Below are 17,606 nucleotides of genomic sequence, written 5' to 3' on the forward strand. Positions count from 1 at the left end.
GGCATAACGGGAATAAACGGGCCCCCCTTCTCCAGCACTGTATAAAGTTCTCTTTATACATCCATGGTAGCAGCATGGATTCTGCACACTTTGGTCACTCTGGATTTGAAGTTGCTGTTGTGTGTGTCTCATTGCAAGTGATAAAAAAGCCACTACACATCCTGATTGAGACAAACCTGTAGAAATCCAACTGAAAACACATTTTTAACTACATCCAAATGTGGGTTGGATCTGACTTGCTAAAACATTTCACTTTTTTTTTTTGCAGTCCAGGAATTCTAACATCAATCTGGATATAATCTGGATATGCCAAAAACAGTTATGAGTTCGCAGTCTGAATAAACAACAAGCTCTCATCCCAAGTCGTCACATATTGCCACTTTGCAGTGGACTTCTGTGTCTACATATTACGCTCTAGGCATCTTTATGCTTCTGCTCTTTACACTCTGGGATGCCGCTACCGTGATGTCAACACAAGCACATAGTGCTTGTTAAAGATTTTGTTTATGTTAAGGCAACACAAGCACATGGTAACCAATGTTAGAACATCAACAGAAGTACATGCTGCCATGAATGGTTAGGATTAGGCAAACGACATGAAAGTCCGGGGTTTGTTCGATCCATCCACAGCCCTTCCAGCTCTGCCCTATAGGGACCTCCATGCTACTTAAATTAGTAGTTACTGGCAGCATTTCAACCCGAGGCTGGCTTATCATGCAGACACAACAGGTTCGTGGCCGCGTTCTCAAATGATGCCAACTGTCCGTGTATCATGCTGCTGCAGCAGGTGCCGTCTGCCAGCCTATAATAAAACTGCAAATGGTCCTGTTTGGCCAAGTTCTCAGCTGACGTCATCCAGTGGTGTATCAGTCATCCAGTGGTGAAAGCACTGCAAAAGCGACAATATTGCACTTTCAGAATGAGAACGGGCTGGAATAAGTGCTAAGCCCCCTGACATCATTAGAATACAGTACTAATTTGTCATTATCATGTGTATGATTTGTTTTCACAGTGCATATTCCTTAATAAATTAGCAATAAATTAGCACAAACAAGTTGACACAATGAGCTTTAGATAATGTTTTTGGGCCCTGGAGCAGTTGTAGCTTCCCACAGATAGTAATTCCACCGTTTTTAATTAATGGTTCTCTACTGGTTATGCAACCACATTTACTGCCTTTAATGCTGCTTACAAATACAGTAGATGCTACTCATTTTTACACAGTGACTTCACATCCTGGCTTACCGGTGCTCCTAATAGCTGGTCTAAGTCAGTCCAGGCCTGCACATCATTAGCAATGGACACAGGGACAGATTGAGGTGTGGTCCACCCATGGGACTGCAGAGATGGAGACAGACAGAGGGGGAAAAGAAAGACAGAGACAGAGAAAGATGCACAGAGAGACAGACAGAGATACACAGCTATTCAAACTTTGGTGTTCTATCCCAGTCTTATTGGAAAACCGTCCACAGTGAACTCAGCACTGAAATTAGATATCGATCCTTCCATCTCCTCCCCAGCCTCCCCCTCTCTCCAGCTCTGTCTCTCTAGCTTTGGGACTGCACATTTTCTCTTCTCTGTATTCCTCCACTTTTGGTTAGACCTCCTCTCTCTCTCTTCCTTTTCCTTCTTCTCTCTGTCACTCTTGGGATTCTTCTTAATTGGGACTCTTGTCATTTATGCATGCCTGCTTCCATCACTTGCATGCTTCCAGTTAAGACACGAGGAGCATTATACGGATGAAATGTGAGAGTGGACGAGATGAAGCAGCACATATGTCCTGAACAGGACATTTAGAGATGACCAGTTATGTCTTGATATCCTAACACAAGACATGACTCATGTAAACATAAAACAGTATGTATATTAAATGTGAAAGTTGATTCTTGACCTTGGAAATATTAGTACCAATACTAGAACTTGGTAAGAGATTAATTAAGGTTAGGGTTAGGGTATCGGGTTACAAATTGGGAAATAGAGCTTGACACAACACTCCTACCAATCTGCTTGTTAGCTCCACAGTCACAAGATTGATTGATTAATTGAGCCAATAACATTGGTTGTAGCTGCTCTATGGAAACAGATTATTATATAATGTTCTTTTATTCACGTTAACCTTAAACCAAACAAGGAGCGATATAACGTACCGTGTTTTAGTATAGTATATATTTGGAAGGTCTAGATGTGCACGTTATCATTCTACTGTTGGGGAAAAACCACTGCGTTTTTGAATTCCTTTAAACCAGTCACAGTTGTCTTGGCGGTACTAAACCCAGGGTGCTGCGATGGTGCCCTTGCAAAAATGGTGTCGGGCAGGAACCAGAGTTATTTTTATTGACAAAAACTATGAAAATTCTTCATCAAGGACCTATTTTCGCATGACTAAAATGAGATGATGCTGGACTAAAAACAGATCTTGATAATGAAAACTATGATGGAATCCGTTTTTTATTTTCGTTGATGAAATGGGACGAAATGGGATGAAATGAAAATGTCAGCAGTGGACATTCATTTTCTGATGCCGTATGGGCAGCAGTATGAGCGTGAACCATTAACCGGCTGTAAACTCAAAACAGCTGTTGTCGCGAGTTTTGGCTGTAGTTGATATACTCAGCCGTGTGTATGTGTGTGTGAGTGTGCATGGTGGAACTGTTGATGGATTTGTGGCGTTTGTACGTGGCGTACGTTAGCCTGTGAACGACAGTGAGCGAGGATCCGCCGGCACTGGGCTCTCTTCACATCTGTTTCCCGCAGGACTACGCTCAGATCCGGACTGTCTGGAGAAGGTTTATGGTTTGATGCTGTTTGACAGGCAGGTAGGAGCCTCTGTGATCTGTGAGGGGAACTGTGCTGTATTGAAACAGTCTGAAGTCAGCTTTAACTGACAGCCCAAAGTTTAGAGTGAAACCCCAACTCTGTGAGAGAAGCTGAGTCTCAGCCTCCAGACTGACATGCTGCAGATTCAGAAAGAATTCTGGCTGAAATTGAGTTAGTTTTCTGCTTCTTCACAGTGAGATCAATAAGTCAGAGTTTACAATGAACCCGGGGACAAATCCCAGCTGTCTCAAATTAGTTATTTGTAGTATTTGAGACCATAAATAGAGAGATTGTGAGCTTTTCAATTGGAATTTTAGACTTTTTTTCATCTTCAAATGACTTTTTTTTTTAAATACAACCTGTCACATTGATTCTAATTTCTGAGACCTGTATTAGCCTAATTGGATCAATTTCAATACAAAAAAGCATCTTGTTTAAAATGTCATTTGTCAGTGTCAATTTGTGTTATTTTGAGTTTTTGTTGACAAAAACTAGACTAAAAAAAAACTAATGGAAAAAAATGTGACAAAAACTCATAAGAATTTTTGTCTCAAGACTAAGACTAAATCCAAAATCGCTGCCAAACTAAGACTGGTGGGAACATTTCTTGATGGTACATACTGTATGCAAGTGGTTGATTCTCTGCTATGATAAAAGGCCACAACAAATATAAACAGTCATATGTTGACTGTTATATTCAACTTGGTGATTAAAAAAGACATAATTTAATTGTCTGTACCCTCAAGCTGAAGCCTGCCTAAACATTAAATCTAGATGAACCTGCTGAACCCATCAAAACCACAGACAATTTGCTGGCTCTATGAGGCTCTTGCAGAACATTATCACGATGATATCACAGAGGCTCGTGTGAAGTCAGTGCATTGGTGAAGCCAGTGTTAGTGGTGTATGCTGCTACCGAGGTAAGAAAAATGCTGCAAATCAACTCCAACTTGTCGTGTCAGGAAAAGGATCAATATTGTCTTGAGAGACAGTCTTGTTTTTTATGAGGTGCGTTCACAGGTTGTTTTATTCATTATAAATTCCCAGAAAGAACAGAGCAGACATGCATCATTGCACGCCAAATCTGTCAATAATCATCATTATCGGTGTGTAGTTTGTCATGTTGGAGGTCGTTATTTTTGTTTCCCATAGTGAAAGGGATTTGGAAACTGAATGCAGAAAGGAAAATGGGAGAAGAATGCCGGTCTAAATATCCAGCCAATGGCACACACACACAGGTTTATAGCCACAGTCTATATCCTGTGTGTCAGAGTAAATTGGCATATTTGCATCTGTAGTATCTGGACAGGTTGGTAGAATAATAAATTAGTCAAAAAAAAAAAAAAAAAAGCAGACATTAAAGTCTGGTCAAAAGTTAAACCCCCTTTTTGTTTAATGTTATTTTTTTGCCTGACAGCTTATAGAAGTAAGAGCTTCCAAACCTTAAAGGCACAAACTTGCAAACCAGAATTTTATAACATAGTTGCAGCAGCACAAACTTAAATGTACAAGCTTTCAGCACCAAACACTGCTGTCAAGCAGACCATCATTATATAATATTCCACAAGTTACTTTCACATTTCTTCCTCCCAAAACTTAACAGCTCTTTTTTCCTTTGCGTTGATCGACATATGAGAGCACACACACACACACACACACACACACACAGTGTTAGTGAGTCACCACAGTGACGCATTCTGACGGAACATTTGGTGTTTGTGTGTGTGTCTGTGTGTGTGTGTCTGTGTGTGTGTGTCTGTGTGTGTGTGTGTGTGTTTGTAAAGCTGTGGATGGTAAGCTGGTGGAGAATCTCTGTCCTCTTTCTAATGTATGCTTTGATGATCCATCTACCTGTATCCTCTGTCATTACAAGTAAAAAGTATCTAAAACAAATCAGTGAAAGAAAAGTCTTTCTTAGTAATTAGGGCCTGGGTCTGACTATATCAATTTTTATTTTGAAATGTAGGCCCTGGTTCCAGTATGTCCAGTATGTATATGGCCTTTCATAATCATGATATAACCAAGTTCATGTGCTTTTTTCTTAACTTTTTGAGCGTGATTAAAAGATAATGGTGATATATATAATAAATGCTACATTAGGTTTAATTTGTTAATTAAAAAAAAAAACGTTATTAGTATAGTAAAGGCCAGCCATTTTTAATTAAACAAGGCAATATTTATCTATACTTATAATACTAATACTTAAGTGTAGGACCCATAACCTCAGTATTTTAACAAAACGGTAGCGCCACACATAGTGATTTACATGAAAAGCAAAAAACATGGAAACATTGTGCTGAGTAAATAAATAAATGAAAACCTTAGCAGGATGCAGCCATGGGCTTTAAAGAACAAATATAACCAATGGCAGACAGAATGAGTGTAAAATGTTCATTGGTAATATTAGGAACATCAGTGTCAGTTTCATCTATTTCCAGGCACCAAAGTGAGTAAGCACACTTCCAACATTTTGAAGTGTTCTTTCAAGCATCATTATCATGTCAGGATTCGGTAAAAGCTCAGATTCTCATGTCATCACTAACTGGCCTCTTGGTGAAAGTGAATTTCACTCCATCCCAGCAGGTTTTTGCCTGAAAACACAACAAAGAAGCTGGACAGTCTTTATCTGTAAATTTCAACACACATATTTGAAATATTGATTTTTTTTTTGGGGGGGGGGGGATTTTAATAATGTTTTCCTTTTGTTTTCTTTTTATGTTCATTATTGTTGTTCTTACTTTCATCCGATATTTCGTCTAATATTATCACTTTGTTGACTTTGTATTTGGTTATATGTATGCACTAAACTATGAATAAAGGGTAATTAAAATGAAAAAAAAACTTTTAAGGGGTTTATACATGCATACATACAAGCTATATGTTTCATATATATATATATATATATATATATATATATATAATATATATATATATATATATATATATATATATACATATCACAAAATCTATCGATTTAAGAGAGGCAAACTAAAGACCAGGAAGATAGAGCACGCTGTAATACAATTAGTATTGATAAAACCGCACTTCAGTCACCAGGGAGGAACTCTTACTGTCGTAGTGTCAAATGTGACATGAAATCCACATTCTGACATTTATAAACATCCACGTAATCATCTCACACTCTGCAGAGCATCAAATCACTTTTTTTCTTTTTTTTTTTGAGGGAATGTTAGAGAACAGAAATGGAACAATCCACAAAAGCTTGCCAAGAAGAAAATAACAACCCCCCCAACACACACACACACACACACACACACACACACACACACACACACACTCACACCCACGCACACACACACCCACACACCCACACACACACACACACACACACACACACCCACCCACACACACACACACACACACACACACACACACACACACTCACACTCACCCCCAACCCCCCCCACACTCACACACACTCACACTCACACACAGATCTGTTCTCTTTCTCTCTCCTCTCCTCCTCCTATCTCCCTCGGGCTCACCTTCACTCATCACCTCATCTATTTTTCCCCCTCTGTTGCCAGGCAACAGACAGGAAGAGCATCACTTGGAGACGTCAAAACCACAGGAAGAGCTTGCAGGAAGACACATCACGCAGATGTTCCGTGGTAGAACCACGGTCTATCTTAACAGTCAGAAAAAGCTTCTCTCTGCTTTTGCAGCCCCGTCTTGATGGAAAATGTCATGAGGTTAAGGAAAACTATTTTTATTTTTCATTAATATTACCTCATTGGGTTTTATTTTCCATCTATTTTTTTTATTCTTATTGTTTTATCTTACTTTTACCAGTATTATCAAGTGGGTTTTATCCACATGAAGATACATTTTATCTGTTCTGTTCTGATCTTATTTATTTTTACATGCAGGTTTTAGAATGTCTTCATGTCTTCTATGTCTTTTCACGTGAAGCACTGTGCATGTAATTTCTTTGTTGTAAAACATTTCTTGTATGAAAGGTGATATACAAATAAAGATTATTATTAAAAGAGTGTTGAATGGGTTCTGACAAATAAGACCTCAGAGAGTACAACAGATTTTTAGTCATCGAACAGAGACTATGCAATCCTGCATTATTATATTATATATTTATATTATATTATAATATATTGCTATCAAATTTCCACACACTGTCAAGGTGATGTGAGGAAGGAACTTTGATAAAGGATGTTTCCAAGTCCAAAAAAATTGCAAGCAGTGATAAAAGTAAAACAAAACAAAACATAATTTTAAATATGTAAATATGATCATTATAAATACATTATTTCCTTAGCTTTTCTACTTGTCTTCCTAGGCATTTTTTCCCGAGCTTTTTTTTATTTTTTTTTTTAAATCTAATACATTTCTAACAATTTGTGGAAGATTTCTGATCAACTTGCTCACTGCCTTTTTCCTATGTTTTTGTGAGAAATTGAACCAATTTCTGTGTCAAAGTACTTAAACACTTAAAGGTGTCTGAAAGCAACACAAGAAAAGTGATGTGGCTCAAGATTTCAAAGGGTTAAAGTGACAGAGATGTCAGTCCTGGTTGATGTAGCGACACTTGTAGTTACTGGTGGTTACAGAAAATGTGTTTTAACACTACAGGTCACAGAATTCCGGGGCAGTGAAATAAACCTTTTTTTTTTAAAAAAAAAAAGTGGAAGTCAGGCAATAATTGGGATTCCGTGAGCACCCGTGATCTGGTTTATGCTGCAGCACAGTGAAAGTTGGAGGTCTGCAGCCTGTCAACCTGCAAGAGCTCACATGCTGCTCCATCCATGTTCCATCACTCCCTGTAATATTTCAAACTGATCCACTGTCAAATAATGCTGAAAATGACCACAGCAGTGCTAATCTCACCATCAAAGACAACTACCTCATAAAAAGAAAAAAAGAAAATAAACTAATGTTTTACCAGTGAAATGCTTTTAATGTGTAGGTGCAGCTGCAGGAAATGTTGGGTTTGCATCAGCAGTAACTTAACCCTCAGGGACTGTTTGGTGCATTTTACTCGCTTGTCGCTTCATTTTTTGATAATTTTGGCTGTGTTCATGCATATGGCAAGACATTTTGGCAAGATCGTGTATTATTGTTCAATCTGTGAATTTCCAGCTCAGCTCCTACAATAAGTCTAAAATACACTGTGGAAACTAAATTGTTACATTCAGACTGTTAGGTGCAAAAAATGCTCAATTGAAACAAACAAACAAACAAACAAACAAAAATCTTAGTGTCAGATTTTAGAACAATACACAACACAAACACAAACTCCACAACTCTAACACAAAACTTTGTTTAAATGTCTTTAAGCATCCATTGTTAAATTAAATGGTTTGAAAATTAATTTTTAAACATTATCTTTAAAAAAATAGCCACTGCTCTTCCATCTTCTTCTTCTTTGCATGCATTTTACTAGATTTGGCATATGGAGAAAACACATGCTATTTCCGCTAGGTGCACTATCACAATCAATGTGGCTGCTAATCATTGACATATCCCAGGCTCATCATCCCAGATAAATGAATAAATACATAATTAAATAAATAAAATACTACTACTACAAATAATAATAATAATAATAATAATAATAATAATAATAATAATAATAATAATAATAATAATGAATAAATACTACACTTTGCACAATTTCATTTTCAGTGTTGTTGTTTTTTGTCTAAAATCACAGTGGCAACATGACAAAAACCTGGCATTTGGATGCATTTAAAAGGCATTTAAAATTCTGAGAATGAATGAATACTTGATATTCATGATTAAGACTGATGTTGGCTAAAAATTAAAATAGAAATTAAAAGTAGTAAATAATATCAATGTATAATATTTTTAAAAGCTTGATTTTGAAAAGCCCATCTTGTGTGCAGTGATACAAGTGTGTGTAATATTAAAGTGGGCCCTAAGGGTTAATACAGCATTGTTTTCAGCAAAGTTTCCCCTTGACACCCAGTTCATAAAACTGCAATAATAAATAATGCAATACTTCGATCACCTTTGTGTTAACTATTTTGTGGACATATAGTGACTTAACAGACATTAATCAAAACTGAACATTTTTGAGATAATTACTTTGAATAAGAAGGTAATGTTGTATCCCCTTTATGTACAGTCGCCTTAACCCTTCAACACCTGGAGCGACATCAGTTATCCTGGGCTGCATTCAGATGCCTCTCATCCTTCCTTTAAACCTCTGGAACCACAGAAAACTGGTTTAGTTTCCTTCGAAAACACGTGGAAGAAACATAATGAGCACATTAACAAGAAATTTCCCATAAATTACAAGAAATTAGTAAAAGGTGAGAAGAAAATGACCTGAGAATTTGCTTGGGTGAATTATTAGATTAGAGATTCTTGTGTGTGTTTTACTTTGCCTATTTTGCCTATTTTTTTAATTTATTGCTTTTTTACAGGTAATTTATTTGTAACTTTTTACTAATTTCTTGACAATTTTTGGGCCATTTCTTGTTTCTCATTCAATGTTTTTCATACTGGAGCAACTGGGTGCGCACTAAAACCCAAGAAATGGCCAGATGCCACTGAAACTGGCTGATTAAGCGAACCATGTATTCTGCATTACGCTGTGTTGGGTCTACATGTTGACTGATATGTATCTATTTATATCTATTTATTTTCTTCAGGGCTGATTCTGATGCTGGTTATCAGTAATCAAGGAGACCGATATCTGAAATTTAGAGCTGATATATTTGCAGTAAAAATCTTAGTGTCAGATTTTAGAACAATACACAACACAAACACAAACTCCACAACTCTAACACAAAACTTTGTTTAAATGTCTTTAAGCATCCATTGTTAAATTAAATTTAAAAGTTAAAAATTAACTTTTAAACATTATCTTTAAAAAAATAGCCACTGCTCTTCCGTCTTCTTTGCATACATTGCAGCCTTCTCTCCCTGGCGTTGGTATGTGTTACTCCCTGCAATTTCACCTCCAAAACACTAGTTGGTGGCAGCATTTCTGCTCTAAAAAAGTCATAGTATTGTATGTCGTCCAAAATAGAAAAAAATGTACAGTGCAAGAAAGTTGTTGATCTTAATAACACCAGGGTGACAGACAGAAAGCAGACAGCGCATCACCAGTTAAAGACACACCTTTAGGCAGGTAGTCCTGCTGTTTCAAGATGCAAATCCCTACTGTGCTGGGCTGACACGAGTCAAACCAAGTCAAGCCAAGACAGCATATGTGTATGGAAAAGGACTATTGGTTGCATGTGTGTGTTATGTGTGCATGCTCATGTATTAACCCAGCTCACTCTGCTCGTCACTGGCTGTGTGGTGTTTTCTGTAGCTAAAAAAATGTTCCACATGATTTATCTTCAGTCAGTAATGTGGCCCCTTTTCGTGCAAGTAAAATTCATCCTTATCTCTCTGCAGCTCTCTTTCTCTCGGCTCTGCTTTTGATTCCTTTTTTCTTCCTCGTGGCAAGCGCAGCAGCAGCAGAATTTCCTTCTCCTCTGTGTCACCTCCACCTCCCTCCCTCCCTCCCTCGCTGCTTCCCTCCATCTCCTGCTGCTTCCATCCTCCCTCCCTTTTCCGCTGTGTGTTTGCAGATGAAACGGGCAGCCTGCCAGTATTTCATATTTCTTGGCAGCAAAGTGGCTAGCCAACTTCCTGGGGATGGGGAGCGGGGGGAGTTGGGGCTTGCAAAAGGTTACATTTGCACAATGTGTCTGTGAAAAAAACAGCAAAGACGAGGTAGGGAGGGAGTGAAAAGGAAAGAAAGAAGGAGAGGAAAAGCTGGGCTGGATCAGCTAAACGACTGCACCGTTCTGGGGTAATGGAAAAAGCCCTCGGGGGGAATATTCAGTATGCAGGAGTATCGAGTTGCATGCAGTCATTACAATGATGTCTGTCCCTCTCTGTTTCTCTTTTTGTCTACCTTCTCTGGAATGTTCCCTCCCCTCCAACACACACACACACACACACACACACACACACACACACCTCACCTCCCGTCCTCTCCGTCTGTGTGAAAGTGTTCTGTCAGGCGATAGCTTTGGGATGAGGGAGCCGGTCGAATCATAGCAGTTTGACGGGTTTCTGTGTGCGTTGCGGGGTGTTACTGCTGCCAATAAATACCAATAAATTCCTACCACACTAACTGTACGCTCTGTCCTGCTGTGCTGTCAGGACTGACTGAATGTGGACAGACAGATGGGGACAGAGGGAGAGTTTATCAGCGAAGTGAAAAGACTGAAGGAAAGACAATTCAGTTGTTTACCTCTACACTTCACTTCTATATCCACATCTGTCTCTACAGGGAAAGCTACAGACAAAGGTTCCACAGTGAAACATGCAGGAGTGATGAAGATGTCTTTATTGATGTCACTGATGTGTCCCTCTTTGTCAATTAACATTTACCGTTTGAGACACCCACCAACTCTATTGGCAAAAAAGGATAATTTGGGTTTATTACAACTTATTACGTCTCACTGTTATAGTTTTGACCATCATTCCTATTGATAGTTATAATATTGTATTTATCAAATTATTTGTGAGATCTGAGGATGCAGCACTAAATAGAAGTAAGACTGGGAAGGAAACAGAAGCAGCCAGACGATCAGAATAACCTGTCCTCAATCCCAACTGGTCAAATACCAACACTCGGTCAGTGTTCCTCGGCACTAATGCACCTCGGCACCTCATGGCGTCTGCATAACAAGAATCGGGCTACATCATGAAATTACGTTTTGAGCAACTGCCTTAGTATAAAGAGCGAGCAGGCAGGTAGGTGGATGGGCCAAACAACACAGGACTTTCACCTAAGAGACTGTTTGTCTCCCTTGTGAAACCAAAAAATGTATCATAGTATGTTGTACTTAAGGTATGTTAACACCTGGTACACACTGCATGCCTGAGCGGTGCGTGAGTGTTGTGGAACCTGTTGGGGTGTTTTTTTCAGTTACCGTGTTAACAGATTAGAGTGGCCACACTGTCTTCATGAGCAGTGCTGCTCAAGCGTGTCTCAGCTGCTTGGCACATCTAGAGAAACGGTGGCTCACTGATTTTTTCCATGTGACAAATGCGGTTGTTGGCTGAAATAGACAGTAAAAATATGATATGTATGTTTGATAATTATATTGACATATACATACATACATATCGCAGTAGCAATATCTATAGTGGGGGACTTCCCGCTGAAACACCCATCCAACCAATCACAAGGAGCTCCATTGAATTCAAGTGCATGGATTGGCTGTCAGAACTGCCAGTCATGGTGGAAAATCCCCCTTTTGTATAACTTAGTAACTCATTAAAACTGAATGTACAAGGTAAGTTTGTCATTTTTCTTAAATGTAGTTTAAGAAAAAATGAAATTTAAAGGTGATCCTAAATCCTGCTACATCTTTTGTGTCAAAGGAGGAGTTGAGGAATCTCTCAGCCTGGGGAAAGAAGCTGCCCTGTAGTCTGGTGGTTCTGCAGCAGATAATTCTGTATTTTTTTCCACATAGCAGCAGGGTGAACAGACTGTGGCTGGGGCGGCTGCTGTCTTTCAGTATCCTTTGGGCTCTGTGCAGACACCTCACTTCACAGAGGTCACTGATGCTCTGTAGATGGGAACCAGTGATGTTCTGGGCAGTTTTAATCACCCGCTGTAGAGCCTTCCTGTCCCGGGCCGTGCACAAACCATGCCAGTTGGTGATGTTTCCAGTCGGTATGCTTTCTATTGCTACTCTGCAGAAGGTAACGAGGATCTTGCTCTCGAGTTTAGCCTTCCTAAGTTCCCATAGAAAGTAAAGCCTTTTCTGTCTTTTCCATCTTGGTAGCCTGAAGTACTAGACTTTGTTCTTACAGGATAAATTATAATAACTTGAGATCTTCATGACCAAATACCTCCAAAACTAATGCCATTCCACTCAGCTTCGGCTTTATGGTTTTTTTTGCTAATTAGTGAATGTTAGCAAGCTGGGAAACATACCTGCTAAACATGATCATGCATAGCAGTGATTAGGAATCCTGGTGAACCTGTTTACTGAAACCTGACTTGCCCGCGGTTCTTAACACTGAAGATACCACTCATTCCGGGGGGTGTCAGAGCTCGGTGCTCACTTCCTGACAGCTTGCAGGCAGCTGCTCAATACCAGAAACCTCATCGCACCAGCAGCTGGTGATGAAGGCACTGATTCAATACTTTTGTCTTAGAACACCTCTAGCCTATCACATGTTCCTTAATAATCAATTGTTGGGCGTAGGAATTTACATAGAGAGGATCAAATATTTTATTGGAAATAAAGGCTGATCAAGTTTATAACTTGTGGACAGTCTGCCTTTTAGATTTTCTCTTTTTTTGTATGAATTTTGAAAAAAGCAACCTGATACTCCATTTGAAGTACAGTTCATTTTCATCGAACTGTATAACACTGTGGATGGTGTGTGTCAATAGATTACCGTTTAATCCAAAACAGGGATCGACATTCCTTTTTTTGTGCTGTGTTCAGACACCTTTAAGAAGTCTTTAAACCTTTGAACTCTGAGGTTTGATTTCTTTCAAAAACATGGTAGAAAAAGCAATCAGCAATTTGGCAAGTTATATATTCTGCAAATTGCAAAAATAATTAGTTCAGTTAGACATTTTTTTAAAAGCTATGAAAGGATGTCCAGAAAACAATATTATAAATATCATAATCACATATTTAACATTATTTTACATAATTATTATCATTTTTAAGCACTTTTTTTCAGGTCATTTCCTTGTCTTTTATGTTACCTTCCTTTGTTTTTCATTGTTTGTGCTAATTTCCAGGTTATTCTCTTGTACTTCTTACTAATTTCTTGCAGTTTTAGGGGATATTTCTTCTTAAGTTGCTCCTTGCCTTTATCTCAGTTGTTTTTTTAAAGAAATCAAGCCAATTTGTTCAGATTTCAAAGGGTTATCTTTAATATGAGATCATTTACAGCTGTCCAACATCGTGCCAAACGGATGGTTACCCATACCCATAGCATTTATTGGTCTGGTGCAGCACAGTGCATTCTGGTAGTTGCAGGTTTTTTACATCTTGACAAAAGCAAATGCCACAGTCCTTTTTTCTCTGTTTTCTCTGGTCACATAGCACCAATTTCTAAAGTGCTTGTGTCTTTCTCCTGCGCAGACGATTTAGTTTCATTAGAGGACCATCCTCCATCACGGAAATACTTCTTTCAGTAAATGGCACATTGGAAAATCACAGTGAGAATTACTTTGCCTGTACAGCTGAGGCTGTGGTTGTAACTGACTATATCTATGGCATGGCTTTGGGCATTGCTCTTGCTGCAATTATGGCTATGGTTGTAGCTATGGTTATGGCAGTGGCTTTTATGATGACCAAGGTTAACATTGGGTGGAACACCATCCAAATTAAATGGCTGTGAAGACTTCATGGTGAAGTTATTGCTGAACATCTGGTGGTTACACAAATGTGTGATAGAAGAGCTAAAATCTTGGCAGTGACTGACTTTGCAACACTTTATTGGCCAGTGTTACTATTTTAGGTGCTGTAAAGAGTTGCTACGGTAACCACAGCCACAACTACTAGCCATAACCATACAGCCATCACAGCAGCCACAGAAACAGCTACAACCCTAACTACAGCCATAGCAATAACTATAACTACAATCTCAGCCCTATAGCTTCCTACAAACGGCATTTCAGAGTCTAACCCACAGCCAGGAATAGACTGCTACACCTGTGGTCACAGCCAGTGTCTGTCACCACTGTTGGAGCTTAGGATTCCTCCAGAAATACCACTGCAGAGAGAATTACATGGAAATACAAAATGTATCTGAGGTTTCTGTAGAAATGTTCTTTAAAGCCTACAAAGTTAATGTTTTTATTGAAGCTTTTCATTCTGAATTTAAAGTTGATTGTTGATTGTAATGGCTATAGAATAATGAAAAAACTTTTTTTAGTTTTTAGGGGTCTACCAATCCAAAGAATCAAAAGGATTTTGCATGAAAAATAAGTTGTGAATATTGATATGAACTCTGTTGCTCAGTGTCTGCTAACTTTGTTCATCAAAAAACAATAACTGACACATACATATTTAAGTTAACTGTCTGCAAACGCTAACATCCAACTGTTGACCGGAAGCTTCAAGTCAAAACCATTGATGTTTACTGTCTGAGTCGAGCTAGGTCCTTCAAAAATAAAAGCACCGCTTTGATTTATTTAATTAAAACAATATTTTTATGTACAACCAAAGTATTGGATCAATACAAATTTTGACCTGCAAAAGTAATGACTTTTCCGTCAACTTCAGTAGTGTGTAGTGCTAATTAGCAAATGAAGATGGTAAACGTGATAAACATGACTTATCAAACACCAGCATATTCACAATTCAATTGTGAGCTTATCAGTTTGCTAAGGTTAACATTCAGCCAATGAGTTTTAGTTATTTGGACTATATTTGTTTCACAGTGTCTTCTGTATTTTCATGAGCGGGTTTTGAGAGTTCTGAAAAACACCATCAGTGTTGCAGCATATATTTTGCTGAATACATTTAGGTCTTACACTTTTTACTCTCCTCATTACTGTGCAGGGAGAAGACTCATCTAAATGAAAAATTAGCTATGAAACACTGCTCCAAACCTGCTTTCAACAATGCCTTCGATATAACAGCCTCCACTGCTGAAATGATTCTCTCGCTCTCTGTTTCCCTGCCACACGGAAACAGACGCACACACACACACACACACACACACACACACACACTAAAACACCCTCCCCTCTCCCTCCTTCGCTCCCTCTCCTCTTTGCTGTGCTGCTTCTATAATTCAAATTCTGTCATGCTCGTTCCAGACTGCTGGCTCCAGCCTCTCTCTCTCCCCTCTCTCCTGCTCTCTCTCTCTCTCTCTCTCTAGGAAAAGAAAAGCAAGGGAAGAAAAAAGAGGGGGGCGGGGGTGTGTGTGTGTGGGGGGGTGCTCTTTGAGGGAAAAAGCTGACAGAACCACACACAGACGAATACACCACGCTGAACTAAACAGCAAATGTGAGAAAGCCTGCTGTGCGTTTGGATTCTTGCAGAAACAGCGAACATCATCTGCACTCCTTTCCTCAATCCACATCTCTGTTTTACACTCATTATTTCACTTTCTGTGTCTCCCTCATCTCATTTTAATGGATCACTTTAATTATCCTCTTAACGAGGCATTGTAAGTCCCTAGTTTTGGTCAAGCTCTATAGGATTGCATCCTACACTTCCCATAATGCATTTTTGAAAAGAGTCTTTTTGTCAGAGCTTCCATGCTAATTGTAAACACCATCTCCAAGTTCTTATTTAAGTTGTAAAGTACACACATAATAAGGCCATAGCTTCACTCACTCACTCACTCACTATTCTTTATGTAGTATGTATTAACTAATGAACTATATAGGGATAACCCAACAAGATATTGGACAGTACACTGGAATTTTCAGAACATCGTTGCATCAATAGATGGGTCGGATATACGTGGTACTGGGCGCATCTGTTGAGATAACGTAGCACAACTGCTGCTTCTCAGGCAGTGACATTTAAAAGCAGAATACGCCCCAGCTCCTTTCATTGTTCTTCTTCTCTGGAAATACATGACAGCATTGCATTTGTGGTATAGGGGAGCAAAATGTAAGGTAGATCGTATGTACACTCAAATTTGCTGTGCATTGTCGGTATTTTATGGTGCACTATATAGTGGATGAATTCGAACACTACTACAAAATGGTGAACACACTTTAAAGTGCGCTGTTTCTGTGATAAGAATTTGTTTCGAACATAGCTATTGAAACTATGAAACATATCCTTATAGAACTGTCCATATCCTCTGAAAATGCACACAGAACAGTTTGTATGATATCCTAAGAATTAGTGCCCCAAAAATGACGTTACATCTTCAACATGTTACGTGATTAGTGTTAAATTACAAAAGTAAGGTTTAGGTAATTAAGGATATGGTCAGATTTAGGAAAAAAAACCATGGTTGGTTGTCATTAGGTTTAGGCAAGTGTAGGTAAAGTTTAGGGAAAACTTACATGGAAGGGATGTACCTCCAATGTTTGAAAGTTCACCAAAAATTCACACGGTTCTGAACACTGGGCTAGGTGTAAGATTCAAATTGTAACTAATGCCTACATTGGAACTATTTCAGCTGGTGCAACCCTTAAAATGTTGGTAGTGTGTAACCTTCATTCTAAGTTAAAAATTACATTTAAACCAAACAGTAATCTCCAAGACTGAAAAATGAAGCCATTAAAAGTGCCAGAAACTGCAGTTTATCTAATATCCACTTGAGGCTGGCTTCAAAACAGAGTCCGTCCCCATAGACCTCCATATTAAAATGCTCAACTTTACAGCAGAAACAAACATGTTTACAACCTGGTAAAAAAATGGTTTAGGTCTCTCAACCTAATTTCAACATTCATGACAAATGTAAGGGGGGGAGTATTTAAAAAAAAAATACATATAGCTTACAAGTTTACATCTTATTTAGGGCAAACGTTATATTTAGGGGCTGGGTTGTGTGAGTGACAAGCTGTTTGCAAGGCGTTGCTACAGTATGAGTCAAATCCACCCCTCACTCCTCCACAGCCCCAACCTCTCGTCTAGAAGTGGTCACTTCTTGCTCCAAATAACCCACCATGGCAATGGCTGAAATGTGGAACTAGAGGCTTTAAAAGGGAGTCCACAAACCAATGGATGACATCCTAGTTGCTATGTCTAATTATTCATAGGGTCTATGGTTTAAACTAGGCTACGTTTGGACTTACGCATCAATGGTGCAACCCAGCACTGGGCTATTTACTC

At 38.8% G+C, this 17,606-nt stretch overlaps 1 long non-coding RNA gene across 1 annotated transcript; it reads right to left on the bottom strand.

The window, feature by feature from the left end:
* On the bottom strand, positions 1-10,897 carry LOC148186131 (uncharacterized). Its single transcript, XR_015775260.1, has 3 exons — positions 10,800-10,897; positions 1,246-1,338; positions 1-889 (listed from the first exon to the last, which is right to left on the bottom strand). It is a non-coding gene; the product is annotated as an uncharacterized LOC148186131 (long non-coding RNA).
* Positions 10,898-17,606: the final 6,709 nt, after the last annotated feature.

The sequence above is a fragment of the Plectropomus leopardus genome, chromosome 20, assembly GCF_026936395.1.
Source record: "Plectropomus leopardus strain MGB_pleo_1.0 chromosome 20, ASM2693639v1, whole genome shotgun sequence".
NCBI classification, from domain to species: Eukaryota; Metazoa; Chordata; class Actinopteri; order Perciformes; family Serranidae; genus Plectropomus; species Plectropomus leopardus.